The 13099-nt window shown below is 30.3% G+C and overlaps 1 protein-coding gene across 3 annotated transcripts in view; it reads right to left on the bottom strand.

Moving 5' to 3' along the window:
• The window catches only part of LOC129940701 (mucin-2), a 387216-nt gene that overhangs the window by 103571 nt on the left and 270546 nt on the right, over positions 1–13099 (bottom strand). The window lies entirely within an intron of this gene.

The following is a 13099-nucleotide window of genomic DNA, read 5'->3' as shown; positions in this document are numbered from 1 at the left end:
TCTTAAAAGCCGACCTTGAACTCATAAAAAAAAACATAAACCAAAACAACAACAAAAAAAGAAAACAAATATCTCAAAATTGTGTGGCCATTATTTGTTTGTCCGGAACCTATTCATCAAACATACCGATAAGTATATAAATCTTGTTGTGTGTTTTTATTTTGTAGATACATATTTAAAACAACTCAATAAAAAATACACCTACATCAAAAATGTCAATATTATACAACATTTAACAACATAAACCCACATCAACTCTATAAATGTAATAATTAAGCGCATTAACAAAATAGTTTCTTAAAGATTTCTTAAAACAAATTTGTATTACAAAATAACACTGACGATAGATTTGCTAACATTTTATTTGTTTACAATAAAAACATAAAAAAAAATCCGAACTAATCCAAATTTACCAACAATTAAAAACATCCGGCAAAAAAAAAATATTTCAACACTCCTTAGAAAATATATGCAACATTTAAACATCTGAACAATAAAAGAGAATAAACAAATATTTTACTAATTGATAAGAAATGGAAGCAGCAGACTACAATGCAACAGTTCACCAATAAAAATTCCTTAAATTGACGGAATACGTATTCCATCAAAGATGTTTTATTGACAAACATTTTTAGATATGTATCTCAAAATCAAAAAAAAAAAGGGTCAGAGTGAATATTGGAAATCTTAAATTCTCACACGAAACTCCTTGAGTCACCATTGAGGCTTTATAAGTGTTTTTTCTTGTGAGGAAAAGCCGAACAAAAATGTATCTAATATTTATTTAAAATAATTTGTTTGAGTGACAATATTGACAAGACCTTCAATAAATATAGGTACGAGCAGAACAATCACCTTTTATTCACTTTGATACACTTTGAAGTGTCCTAGAAGCGATCTTGTCAAATAAAATATGAAAGGTAAAGGTTTTGTTTCGGTACTTATTTACTTTTCACCCGAAAGAACTTAGACGAAAAATGTGTGTATTTTTTTTTAAATGTGAGAAAATAAAGATTTTAAAAAGACTTACATCAAATTTTTGGAAAAAAAAAAACACCGACTTTATCCATTTAAAGAAAAAAGGTACATTTGATGATTTCCAAGACCGATCAATCGATACAAAAACACTTAAAATTCTTCACTTGAAATGTTTTTTTTGTCGTTGTCACGGTTAAGTTAGTGCACTTTAACACTTCAACTCACGGCTATGCACATATAAAGGCTTACAAAACGCACTTGACTATTTATGAGCACGATTGAGAGAAATTATGTATCAATATAATTCGAGTCCATGAACCGAAAATTTTAATGCTCATTCGATCGTAAGACCTTGCAGCAACAATCGCGATCGAGAATTGAAACCGAACAGAACTAAACGATCGTTGGAAAATTATTTACCACCGATCGATCGATCTACCAGCAGCAAAAGTAGCAGCAACAGAAACAGCAACAGAACCAACAGCAGCACAGAGATAGTAAAGTAAAAACCTCTGACTACACCAAGAAAAACAACAACAAAAATGAATCTAGATGCCGAAAAGCAGTGCAAAGAATAATAAATGAAATAAATGATTCTTTCCACTTTACACGCAGTACTTTTTTTCCAATCTGAAATCGCCGCCGCACCGCGAAATCGACGTACAGACGGACTGACGGACTAGCGAGTGACGTTTTGTATCAATGATTTTGTTTTATTCCAACATCGATCGTCATCAAGTAGCGACACAAAACGATCTTGTTCTCTTGTGACTTGTGACTTCACTATGAAAACCGATAAATCAACCTAAAAGATAGACTAAGTACCAAGTCTTTGTCATATAAACATTCTAGGTACACGATCGGCTGAAGTTTATACTGCGATGTTTTGATGAACATACGACACCGATCGACGCTCAAGACCGACAACAATGACTACGACACGAGACGATAACGACAACAACGACAACGACACAACTGTGTGACAGTTTCACTATTGGGAGTGAAAATTGGGAGTTTTCCAACACACAAATGAAAAATATGTTAAGTATCTTTTCTGTTTTCCCACTAAGAATTTATGAAAAATGCATCATGTTGCGAGCAACATTACTTATAAACATTTATCTCTCTCGCAGATCAAATGCAACATTGTAATGGAAAAGTTATGACTAATGGATTCTCCGTCGTCGTGCGTCGCTCGTCGTTGGTATATTTTGGAATTTCTTTCACTTTTGATTTTTTGAATTCTAATTTTTTATTATTTTTGAATGTTAATTGAGATTTTGATGTGTTTTGATTTATGATAAGTCCAGTTCGGATGTTTATAGTGAAGTGTAGTGTATACAACAGTTAGAGAGAAATTAGTGTGTTTAATGGTTAATGGGAACCAAAATTTGTTTAACATTATTTACAAACAAAATAAAGAAAAGAAAAGTGATGATGAAGATACAATCTGATTTTCGATGTTATTTTTATTTTTCATGGAGTTTTGGAGATGTACGGATAGTTAAAAACTATATACCGTTGATGTGGGAGTGTGGTCTCCATGTAAAATTTGGTTCTTCGTTTTTGTTTTGTTGTTAATAAATTAGTTATATGAGAATGACTTTAAGGTTAAACTTGTGGTGCTTGTGGTTTGTTCTTTACTGCGATTAGTAAATTTCTTAATTAAGGTAAGGTAAAGGTTTTATATATTCATTCTTTTTTGAAAGTAAGGGGATTTTAAAAAAATGTTTGATCATTAGAGAAATTGGTTAGTGGAAAACTTTTGCTTTTTTTTCGATTTGGTTTTATAGTAAATTTGTGTTATAGATAAATTAATCATAATTCTAATAAAAAGATGATTTATTGGAAAGATTATGATGGTCTATGAAAAATTGACGTAGAAGATATATATTTATGGGTTATATATCTTTGTTTACTGTATTGCTTAAAACTTTCCAAAATGTTCTTCAAATAAATTAGCTTCGGTTTTACTAGAACGCGATGGAAAAGTTGTATGTTCGCTAAATTATTGGAACTTCTATTAGACTTGTCGAAAAAATCATTTAATAAGTTGAAATATTTTATATATTCAGAATAAAGAGACAAATATGGTGTAAAATTTGCACTCTTTAAAATACTTAAGGTATCACGTTCATTTTGAGTTCTCATTAAATTTTTGAGACAAAACTTCCGAATCAAAACTTAAGCAAAATTGACTTTAAAGAAGTGTTTGTTTTGAAATTGTGTCCTGTTTATATGATTATGTCTTAGTAATTTATATCTTTGGAACAAGTGAGTATCTAAAAATGGACAGTACAGATTTCAATGTTAAATTTAATGGCCTTAATAAAGCATTCGGAACATTTTTACGATATTTAAATCCTTTATTTATTCATGATTGAAGTTGAAATAATAATTATTTGTAGTCCTGATTCTGTTAATTTAAACCACTTTTTGACACTCATGCAGAGTCAATATTCAAAGTATTTAAGATTTATTAGCAAATTTTCAAAATATTTGGCTTTTTGTTAGACAAGATCAAACGAAGAATTTTTACTTTTACTCTTCCTGGCAGCACATTGAATAATATGTTATATGCTTCGTCTCAGAATAAACCTGAAACTAGTGGCGGTAGAGCCTTTAAGCAAGTTTTAAATATTTAAACCAAAAAACAGTATGTTTAGCTCTTCTAATTAAGAATTAAATGGGGATTTTACTTAATTTATCGACCGAATAGAAAATCAGTTCTTAAAAATTAAAACCACTTTTTAAAGTAAAATTTGTCACGAAGGGACTTGAAAATTTTCAAATTTATTTATTTATTTATTCACGTCATTTAGGGATCTTCACATCTTCAATTAGATTACAATAGGTCGAGAAATAAATAATTATTAATAACAAAAAAAGGCCTAATAATATTTAACATTAAGTGTTTAAAATAACAATTATATAAACATGGTTTGATTAATTAATTCGAAAAGAACCAAAGTATACTAATCTGTATCAATGGGATTTGAAATGAGATTAGTTTCTCTAACACAGCGAGATAAAGGTTCAATAACGAGGTTCCTTTCCTTTTCTCGGAAGCATCATTTTAATTCTACATTTGAATAAATATTGTAGTAAGGATTTCAAATCACACTACGGTATTCTGAGTTTGATCTAACATAGGAATTAAATAGAGATTTAAGGACAAAATGTTCCTCGAAGTCTTTTGAATTACGTTTAATAAAACCTAACAATGAATTGGATTTAACTAAAATATATTATATATGCTTGCAAAAGTTAAGTTATTAATCACACAATAGACCAAGGTCCTTTTTCTCCAAAACTTTTTCAAGAACAAAGGAAACTTTTTCAAGAAAAAATCAAAAGGAATTTTCGAAAAATTGCGACAAACGAAAAAGTTTGACATTTATTAACGTCCAAGAATAATTGGTTAGTTGTACACCATTCTGCTAACTTTTGGAGATCATTTTGCAAAAGAATACAATCATATAGTATACTAGGCATGATTCTTAGTGCGTTGGACTGTAATGCAAGGGGTCTTGGGTTCAATCCCTGCCTGTGTGTGCCACTTTAATTTAAACAAATTAATTTTCGCGGGTACTGCCTCTTGCGAGGAATTGACAAATCCTTCAAGAGTAATTCTTGTCATGAAATAGTGCTTTCTCAAACTAGCCGTTCGTATTCGGCCTAAAATTGTAGGTCCCTTCCATTCCTGACAACAGTCCTCGCACACAGGAATGGTTGAGAGTTGTAAGTCACTAGGGCCTGGTTCCCAATGGACTGTTGAGCCACACAATTTATTTATTTATTATACAATCATTTGAAGAATTTATGCATCTCAAATACTTTAAATCATCTCCAAATAAAAGTGTACTAGAATTTAAAAAGATATCAGCCAAGTCGTTGATAAATAGTAAAAAAAGAAGGGGACCAAGATGGCTTCCTTTCGGGACACCACCCGAGGTAACATTTATTGGACTAGAGAGCACTTAATCAACACAAAAGAATTGTGCACGACCCCTTAGATGGAATAGGACTCAAACCAATTCAACATATTTGAATGAAAACCAAATTGTTTCAGTTTTTCAATCAAAATAGTATGACTAACTCTATCACAAGTTATCAGTATAAATAACATCAATTTGGTAGCCTTTTTCGAGTTTATTTAAAACGAGATTGAAAAAGATAGAAAGATTAGTAGTTGTGGATTTTCCTGCAATAAAGCCATGTTTAAAAGTGAAATATGCTCCTTAAGGTGAAATGTCAACTTTTCACATTTAATTTTCTCCAAGAGTTTCTCTATACTATCTCTGGACTCTGTTTCTACAAAACTCTATAATAGTCCATAACTGTCGACCATCTCTAATGAAGATGGCACAACAGTTTAACATTGACCTTTGCTGGGTGACGGGCCATAGAGACATTCCAGGTAACTGTAAGGCAGATGAACTCGCCAGGAACGGTACAGTACAGCCCATGCTACCACGTTTGGCACGTACTGGCATATCAATCGCTACTTGTAAACTGTTGCTAATGCAAGACGCTGTGAGGAGGGCAGACACCAGGTGGAACAACATCACCACGTGTCAAGTCACAAAAAACATCTGACCAATACTGGATTTAAAACGTGCAAGGTGCTTGCTCTCTCTATATGCAGATCGCATTTAAGCTCGTTAATAGGTATCATAACCGGGCACTGTTTAATAGGAAAGCACGCCACGAGACTACGCTTATTCTCAAATGACTTTTGCAAAACCTGTATGGACGAGGAAGAGGAAGAAACAGTTCTTCATCTTCTCTGCACATGCCCTGCTCTGGTTTGAAAAAGCAAGAATTACCTAGCAGAATTCTTCTTTAACGATCTAAACGATCTAAATCTTATCAGAATAATCAGCCTCTCACGTTTTGTAAGGGACTCAAACTGGTTCGATTGATTTTAGGAGGAATCCTCAAGATTCATGTGGTATCACAATGGGCCATTAAACTGACCTAAGTGTTTAATGGCCCGTTTCGATCTTGGACAGCCACTATAACCTAACCATACCTAATCTTTCTCTATACTTGATCATTTATAAATAGGACGGTAGTTATTTACTAGCACCATTTTTATGAATTGGAGAAGGAAATGATTTTATTTCACACTGTACGAAATTCAAGTTTCCCCAGAGAGTCATTGAAAATGTAATAAAGGGTATCAGGTATAAAAAAAGCACATTTCTTCGAAATAATTTCGTGGAATTTCATCAGGGCCTTACTTGCATTCGTTATTTAAATTAAAAAGACCTTCTCCGATTTCCGAAACATTAATTTCTAACTATTCTATGCCAAACTTATACACAACTTTACTTAAAACAATCTTTAAGAAATTCAGCTCAGTACTTTTTACTTAAGTAAAAGCTGGCAAATTGGCATCTGATTAATATGAACGTTTAACACCCAATATTTGCATAAAGTAAAAAAGTATTTAAATATTTGTCAATGTTCTATCAGACTTTCGTGATTACTAAAAAATGTACGAACAATTATCAATTAAAAATTGTTTACTTTTTTTTATAAATAAAGTTTTAAAAATACAAATTTCAAAACTATCAACTAATAGTTAACACTCTTGATAAGCCATTTTCTTTTTGAAAAACGATAATACGAAATTTTTGAAAATACTATTTCATGGAAATTAAGAGTAGTAGTAGGGTAAGTATATTATCAAAATAAGATAATTTAAAAAATGCGTTTCTGATTACTTACAAACTTTTTGTGCAAAATTGTAAACAAACCCGTTCATCCTAATTTGAGGGCATTAGTGAAATATGTGGAAGAAAATTAAAATTAACGCCGATAAAAGAGTTAAGTGACTTACAACTTTTAGCTCTCGAAAATGTTAAAAGGTCAATTCAAAAGTACATAGAAAATTAGAATAGTTACACAAATTTATAATGAGCTAGTTGGAACAGTTGCAACATAGATGTAAGAAGATCCGAAAATCCAAGTAATTTCTTACTTCTGTAAAATATTTTCTTGTAAAAGAAACTTCAGGAATGTATAAAGAAAAGATGCAGTGTTTTAGATTGTTTTTCTTTTAAGCAAGTTTGACTTACATTTACATGAGTATTTCATTTCATCTATAAGATACTGTAACTATTCCTGAATTAATAACTGAATTTGTCTTTAATCACATACAAATGTTATGATAATAAGATATTAATAGTGTTACGCTGCTCGAAAATAAAAATTAAAACGAGTTTTTAGTGTGCTAATTTCAACTTCTTCATTTCTATACAAAATGGAGTTTTTACAAAAAAAATAGGAATTCGCGCTCTTTTCCGGACCACGTGTTTATCTTTCTGACATTTTATTTCTTATCTTTTCTATAGCTGTAATTTCAATTTTGACATCTTTTAGAAATTGATTAATATAGTCTTAGATGTGACAAAATAATTTTACAATAGTATTCAATATGTTAAAAATGTCTGTGGCTTTGGGAGTTGAAATTTTAAACTTTATTTCATAAAGAAAATGAAACAGTTCAGTATTTTGAATACACTAGGCCAACCAAAAGCAGAATCGCACATTAAAATATCATGTCCAGTAATTATTCATCACAAAAATGAGTAGAGAATCAATGTTCAAATAACAGAAAAGTACCACTTTTTTCTGTCAAACAAATATTTTAAATAAGTACTAAAGAGCTGTCCTACTTCTTATACACACAATTTTTTAAGTAATTATCTAAGAGGACAAATCTATCATTCTAAAACAGACAAAGCTGAACAAGTGGAATACCAACTTGAATTACAAAAACACCAAGTGGTAAATAACAACAAGTGACATGAATTTGTATGCCTTGGAACCTTCAAGGTTCAAGTTAGGCTTTCAAAGAAAAAATTGGAAAAAAAAGTAGAATCATTAACATTTTGTGTCGATTCCAGATTTGATAAGGACATTTGCATGTTTCTTCTATTCAAAACGAAAAAAGACGTACCAAAAGTTATTTTTCTTGTAATTTGTTTTTCATCATTGCGCAATCGTACAGACATTCTAGGAATTCACCTAACATATAACAGAGGTATCTCGTAAAGGTACATTTTGTTTTTATATTAATTTGTCTAGCATTCTGACAGCTGTCTGCTCTCTACGCCATTTGTACTGTCCACGGAATGTCATAATCATTCGTCACTGCACATAAATGTACCTACTTTCAAAGCCTACCTATATTTGTTTTTTATTTATTTTATTATGCTTTTGATCCGTGGGCTATGTTTAAGAAACAAGAGAAATAAAAATCACCCGTCACACATATTAATATTGACGCCCCCATTGTGCAATGCGCCACGGCCTATAGCCAATTCCATGCCACTGATTGCCACGACAGCAACGCCATCTAAACCAGTCAGTGGTAGTTGTCTTCGGGTGATTTTTATTTATAAACAATAAATATAAATACATTTATTTTAATTCCATAAACACATTTTGACGTGGTCGTCGTCTAACTGACACACAGAATTTGCACAGTCTTTTTTTTGTCTTTTTCTATTTCTAGTTGTCTCTCTGTTTTTCTCGATGTTGTTTTAGACTAATTCGTGTCATTGTTTTTGACATTTCGACTGTGGTGTATATGAACACAAAAAATGAATATGAGTGTGCCTTAGTGCGCCAGTGAGTTATACGTCAAACGTCACAATGTCAGTTGTTGAAGTCGCTGTCTATCGTGTCCAACAAAATAATATTTGATTTTGTTTTTATTGTTTTTCTTTTTCTATTGCATACGTGCATGCGTTATTAATCACAATTAGTAAAACACATAATGCATGAGTGATATTATTTTTGTGATTTGTTCTTTTTGTCTGCACAGCTCATGGTTTGGTATGTCACGTTGCTGTTGGTTCGATTTGAAGACACTTATGTGTGTTATGTTTGTACGGCATTCGATATGAAGAACTTGAAGGTTTATAGGTTGGGAAACATTTTTCTAAATGGAAAAATCCAAGCAAATTCTATTGACTTATGTCATATAAAAGATTAGTTTTTCCACAATTTGCAGATAAAGTGCGAAAATCCGTTAGCATTTCTGTTTTTATTTTGTTGCTACTGATTTATACATTTTTTCTGACATAGAATGTGATTGGTTGTTGTCAATTTGGTCGTTTGTTATAAAATTGAGGACTATATGTATGAAAACTAACTGTAAAGCAGAATGTTTTTCCTGGATGAGGTTTCAACGTGTGCAAAAATAAGGGATTCAGTGAGATATAACCACAAAATATTTATTTATACCAATTACTCTATTATAAAAAATCGTATTTTCATGAACAGCTGAATGGTATAAATACATGTAAGCAACAATTGAAGCTTAGTATTCAGCCAAATATTATATCAGCGTTAAATGGTATAAACAAAAACCTCTACTTTTAATGAACTTAATTTCTTTTGACGATATTTGAATTCAATATTATAAGTCAAAAAAATTTGACTATTTTAGCGAATAACATGAAATATTTTGACATTAATAGGTATAATGAAGAAGAATTTTTAGAATTTATTTTTTAATATCCACTATTTAGCCTTTATTAATATATTATATTACATATTAAATAGTAGTACCCGTGGCATGATGGTTAGTGCGTTGGACTGTCATGCAAGGGGTCTTGGGTTCAAACCCTGCCTGTGCCACCTTAATTTAAAAAATTAATTTTCACGGGTACTGCCTCTTGCGAGGAATTGACAATTCCTTCAAGAGTAATTCTTGTCATGAAAAAGTGCTTTCTCAAATTAGCCGTTCGGATTCGGCCTTAAATTGTAGGTCCCTTCCATTCCTGACAACAGTACTCGCACACAGGAATGGTTGAGAGTTGTAAGTCACTAGGCCCTGGTTCACAACGGACTGTTGCGCCACCCCATTTGATTTGATTACATATTAAATAAAAACAGCTGACTTTTGTATGTTAATTCCATTAATGAATCAACTGGTCTAATTCATGCAAACATTAAATTCTTATCTTTAAATACAATTAAACATCAAAATAAAAGTTATACTTGTTTTATTTATGCATCTATTGATTGTTATAATGGAAACACATAATAATTAATTTGGTTTGTTAGAGTCCGCTACTGACAAGTCTAATGTTCAAAATAAATAATTTTTGGTATTATTAATTAAGTTAATGGTATAAAACGATATTAATCATAAGTTAAATCCTTAGTTAGTAAAAATTATATGTTATCTAAACTTAAATAACATACATAAAGTACATGTTTTTATAAAATTCCTACAATGTAGTTTTTAAGATGACAGTGATTGGTATAACAAAAAAAAAACAAACACAAGATATTGATAACTAACTGTAAACTAAATGTTGTTCCCGCAACCAAAACAAAGTATAGACAGAAACTTTGCAGCTATTTGTGTTTATAATTATTATCATATAGTGATTGGTATAAAATGTCTTAGCATAGATTAATTAAAAGAAATAGCAACTCCATATAAAATAGTAGAAAGAAGAATATAATAACTTTGCTTTCCAATATTGGTAAAGTGTATTTTCAGGCAAATAATGTAACTTTTGTATAAAAATCAAACAAAACCTTATTTTCTGACTGGTATAATTTGAATGATTCGCAAAAATATGATTTAATGTAGAAACAGGAACGTATTATACCGTCTACAACCTTTCAATTATTATAATCATAATTGGAATAATATTGCATGATTGGTATAAAATTGCTTGATTAGTATAAAATTAGAAGGCAAATCTTTGGAGAATATGCTAACAAGTTTTAAAAGTATTGTTAATCTTGACATTGAGAGATTTGCTCCTACCTTAACAAAAAAAAGTCGTTTCAGCTTTCATAGTTTAACAGAAGAATATAAAATTGAGAGAATGCTAAAAATTAGATATTTAAGCGTTTTAAAGTAACAAATATTTCGGAAGATCGTACACTATTTTTCCAGTTGAGAAAAGAATTTGGTTTTCTTAACCTGGTTTTGTAAAGGCAATATTATCAATACTGAATCAAATATACAACATAATTCGAAATCTTTTTGGTTGTTTTTGAATTTTAAAAGAAAGTGTTCATCTTTTCGTCAATGTATGGAGTACGAGGATCATACATCTAATGATATTCAATCCTTTCAAACTTCTTATAAATGTTAAATTTAACAAATATCGACTGCTTGTATCCTGATATAACTCTTTTGATAGATTAGTACCAAGTTTTTCAGAACAGGTTTTTATGGACAGCTTAAAAGAAATTGATGTGTCAAAAAAATCTGGCTTTGATATGATTCCTCCTATTCTTTTGTCAAAATGTTCGTATTCGCTTTGTAGTGTTTTGACGCTTATTTTTATTAAATGTTTTCAAACTGGTGTTTTTCTCAAAGAATGGAAAATATATTTTATAAGAATAGTCTTAAGAACATAGTGAAAAATATTGGACTAATATCAAATTTATCAGTTATTCCCAAACTTTTTGAAAAATGGTCACCCAAAGGCTTTATTTTGCTGTCTCAAAAACACCATCGTTTTGTAAAGGGTAAATTGACGTTTACTAATTCAAGTCTATTTGAAAATTAATGTTATAATCAGGTTGAAAAGGGTAGACAAGTTGATTTCCTGTACACTGATTTTGTTAAAGCCTTTGACCGCGTGCCCCATGGTCTTATAGTACAAAAGCTTAAGATGTTTTGATTGAATGCTTCATTTTTACATTGGCTTGACCTTTCTGATAGAAGACAAGCTGTTAAAATAGATGACTGTGTTTCAAATCTTATAGAAGTGGTATTGGGTCTTCCACAAGGTAGTCATTTGGGTCCACTTCTTTTCATATTCTTTATAAATGATTTACCTTCTATTTTAAAACTTTGTAACTGTCTGATGTATGCTGATGATGTGAAAGTATTCACGGAAATATCTTCACTTGAAGATTGCTTATCAATGCAGTTGGATATAAACAATTTTCTTAAATAGTGCGACTACAATTATCTTCAACTGAATTATTCGAAGTGTAAAACTTTTTGTATATCAAAATCTTCATCTCTTATTGATTTTCAGGCTAATTGAAGTAAGTGATCTTGGGGTGATTTTTGATTTTGATTCAAAACTTGGCTTTAGATCTCATGTTGATTACATTGTATCGAAAGGTATTTCCATTTTAGGTTACCTTTAGGGGAACTTTAAACATTTTAGGGATGCCTATACTTTGAAGACCTTATTTGTGTCTATAGTTCTACCAGTTTTAGAATTTTGTTGTATCGTATGTTCAAGTTCAATAAGTTTTGTTCATTATTGATAACAGAATAACCTCTTTTGAAATGTATAAAATATTTGTTCCTTCCATTTCTTTAAACTTTGAGTTGTTCTTAAACTTAAAATATTAAAAATAACAAATTGTAGACGGTCTTACATAGCATACAGACAAATTTTTCAACATTTTTTCGACATTTATGTAAGTTGTCTTCTTAGCTAAAACCACTTCAGGAATTTTGTGCCCAAACAAACAAATTAACAATACATTTGATACTCCATGCATGTTCAAGATTCAGAAACTCAAATCAAAGATAATGTAAATAATTTATTTAACTTCAATTACATGAGTTTTTAAGTGTTCACATACAAGACCCTTTTTTATTTTGCATATTATTTGTTGATTAAGTATTGTGATTGTTATATTGTACTTATATTGTTGTATTTATTGCATGTTCGTACTTTTGTTATTTTTGGTAAAAAGCTTAAGAATTAAAATTAGTATTCAGTTCGCAGAACATGATCTTTCCGTAAATATTGTTTTTTTTTTTCTTGGTTTTCTTACAATAACGTTACTTATTCTGAGTATTTAAGGTATTTTTTCTTTTTTTACCATTTTTGTGGTAAACCCAAAAACAAGTCTTTAGTCTTTTGTTAACAGAGAATATAGAAGTAAGTAATATTATAATATCAAAAGAATACAATACTTTTATGTAGAACACGTAATTTGATGCTTAAGAACTGTCATTGACGTTCATCATCAATGTCAATATCTTTTTGGGACATCAAGACATTGGGTTATTTGTTATATACATACAGATGTACATACGAATCGAGTATGTATAAATGTTTGAACTTAAAAATAATAAAATTAACATTTTTTGTTTGTAAAA

This window comes from Eupeodes corollae, chromosome 1 (assembly GCF_945859685.1).
Source record: "Eupeodes corollae chromosome 1, idEupCoro1.1, whole genome shotgun sequence".
In the NCBI taxonomy this organism is placed as follows: domain Eukaryota; kingdom Metazoa; phylum Arthropoda; class Insecta; order Diptera; family Syrphidae; genus Eupeodes; species Eupeodes corollae.
The sequence above is the reverse complement of the archived record's forward strand: the minus strand, read 5'-3'. Positions and strand labels throughout refer to the sequence as shown.